The 2,500-nt window shown below is 41.9% G+C and overlaps 1 protein-coding gene across 4 annotated transcripts in view; it reads right to left on the minus strand.

The window, feature by feature from the left end:
* The window catches only part of LOC122249543 (protein Wnt-5b), a 628,546-nt gene that overhangs the window by 365,125 nt on the left and 260,921 nt on the right, over nucleotides 1-2,500 (minus strand). Inside the window, exon 2 of one of the 4 annotated variants that reach the window (XM_086539037.1) lies at nucleotides 2,112-2,147. The exons of the other annotated variants lie outside the window; for them this stretch is intronic. The gene's annotated coding sequence lies outside the window, so the exon portion shown is untranslated. The remainder of the gene's footprint in view (nucleotides 1-2,111; nucleotides 2,148-2,500) is intronic. 4 annotated transcript variants of the gene reach the window in all.

Genomic DNA, 2,500 nt, shown 5'->3' on the forward strand with positions numbered 1-2,500 from the left:
GCTATGCAAAGATTACTATGGCCTGGAAATGTGACTTGAACATATAAACCATCTATTGGACACGATAAGATGAAATGTGGGATGTAGGTCGCATGGCAGGTTGTCGTAATTCATGAACAGGGGTCAAAATGCAATTAATAATTCATGAGTGCTATTTAAAAGTAGGTACGGATCATGAGTCAGGTTCCACTCCTATATATCACGATAAACGCATAAATATTCATGAGGAAGTACGAACGGTTCATGGACGTGTAAGCAAGAGTGAGTCATGGACTAAGTCCCTCCTGAGTCATAGGGGAAAGGAACGCTATGAGACATGGGTAAGGTCAGAAAATATAAGGCCCATGACATTTTATCTCGAGCCCTGGCCGGGAGAGGATACGGGTGCGGCTCACTCTGTTTACAGTCACGTAAGGACTATAAAAATGCCACAACAGCTACAAGTGTCAAGATCCCATCAAGTTATCCTTCCACGAAGTCCCTAGCGACGCCTGGACACTTTTTTTTATGCCTCTTCTTCTCTTTTTAAATTCCTCATTCTGCCTTTCATTGTCTTTCTCTGCTTGCATAAACGTGTGTCTCCTTCCAAACGCACTTTCGGCAGCATTCACATGCATGTTTAGATATATCTTTGTAAATAAGTGGTTGCAAGCGCGCATCTTCCTGCACATTCACATGCTGAAGAGATGGCTCTCGGCTTCCATGAGGCTTAGGGAAAATATGTAAGAGATTAATCCGAGATTATCCGTGGTTTTACATTATCATGCCAGTTCGTATGTTAAGTTGGATAGAACAGTTATAAGACTACCTGACTTTTTGTGCCGCTTCGATGTTCATTAGATTTCGTTACTTAAAAAAAATACATGGTTATTAAACATATCATTGCTATGGCGTGCATTACTTGTCGCTATATCTAAACTTGACACAGTTCTCCTAACCTTAGTGTCGCGACGCACGCTGGGGTAGCGCCTGGCCTCCTTCCATCTTTCTCACACTTTGAAGACATCCCCACAAGGAGTGTGCTTGGTCCACTCGCGTAATCACTTCTCTATTTAAGGATGACTTCATACTTAGGTTAAGTGACTTGGCAAGTACCTGACTGAGGTGGCGTTTGTTATTACTTCATTTTTTATTTCCTCCGTCATTCTGGAGATGTTTCCAATACTTACGAATTCGTTACAAAAAATTTAAGTATTGTATTCTCATAATTCCAGTACCAAAATCAAGAAATCAAATACAAAATAAGCACCTCTATCATCTACCTAAACTATATACAAAAACAAACACGAGTATCCTACTTCAACAGCTACAAGCTCCTAGTTCCTATACCGGAGTCCCTTTCGCATCACCAGCCCTCCAGCTCCCCCGTCATGAGAGCATGCATGATGAAGGTGGATCGTGAGAGTCTACAGCAGGTGGAAGTGGTGTCCGAGTGTATGTTACGCTGACCTGACACTACCCAGTTTATGAGGACTAGTGTGGAGAGGCGAGGATCCCACCTGCTCAGTCTCTGCTTGTTACTCTCAAGGTGGAGTAATGGACCTCCTGCTGATAGGGTGATCTGATGCATGTCAGGGGGACGGGGATAAATATCTAAGTCTTGCTGTAAAGGTATTCGGATAGATCTACGAGGGAATCGTGGCTTTTCCCCTGGAACGTGTTAACCTTCTGTGTGACCTGTGCAAGGGACACCCAAAATTTACCTTCCCCTATCCTTCGCTCTCTACCTCTACTTATACATCTACCTCCACCCCTGCCTCTGTCTCTGCTTCCGCTTCTACCTCCACTTCTCCTCCTCCTCATTCACCTACTCTTGCATCTGTTTCTGTCTGTGATTCTACTTTTCCCTCCCCCTCCTTCTCTTCCTCTTCCCGTTCCTTTCTCTCCATCTTTCCCACTCTCCCTATCCCTTCCTTTCCCTCCCTCTCCTCTCCTCCTACCTACTTCCCTAATAATGCAACCCTTTCCCTCCAGAACATCTAGCTCTCAGGAGGCAATCGTTAACAATACTCAAGATAATGATCACAAGAGCGATGCCTCAGGATCATAACTAAATCCCCTCATAAAGCAAAGCCTTAATAAACAGCGGAAACCAGTCGTGCTTCACTTACGATGTCATGAAGGTGATCATCGCAGAGGTAGCGTACCTGCAAATAAAGAAATATTTATCTTTTGAGAAAGGTTTTGTTGTAATGAAGAAAATAATCGATCAATTGTTTATTCTTATAATAGTTAGGATCAGCTTCGATAAGTGACATAAATTGTAGTGACACGTCATAAGAAGTAAGTCCGGTTTTGTGTCATTTATAGCAATGACTGAATTTAAAATCTGAAAGCTAAAATATATTTGCTTGCATTTGATACTATAATATATCTAAAAAGACATTATTTGAAAACATGTGTATCTACCACACAGACAGACACACTCCAAACATAAAGACATGTATATACACACATACATATGTGTGTGTATGTATATCTATCTATCTATCTATCTCTA

This window comes from Penaeus japonicus, unplaced genomic scaffold (assembly GCF_977035675.1).
Source record: "Penaeus japonicus unplaced genomic scaffold, GWHDUDI00000001_assembly GWHDUDI00000008, whole genome shotgun sequence".
Classification (NCBI taxonomy): domain Eukaryota; kingdom Metazoa; phylum Arthropoda; class Malacostraca; order Decapoda; family Penaeidae; genus Penaeus; species Penaeus japonicus.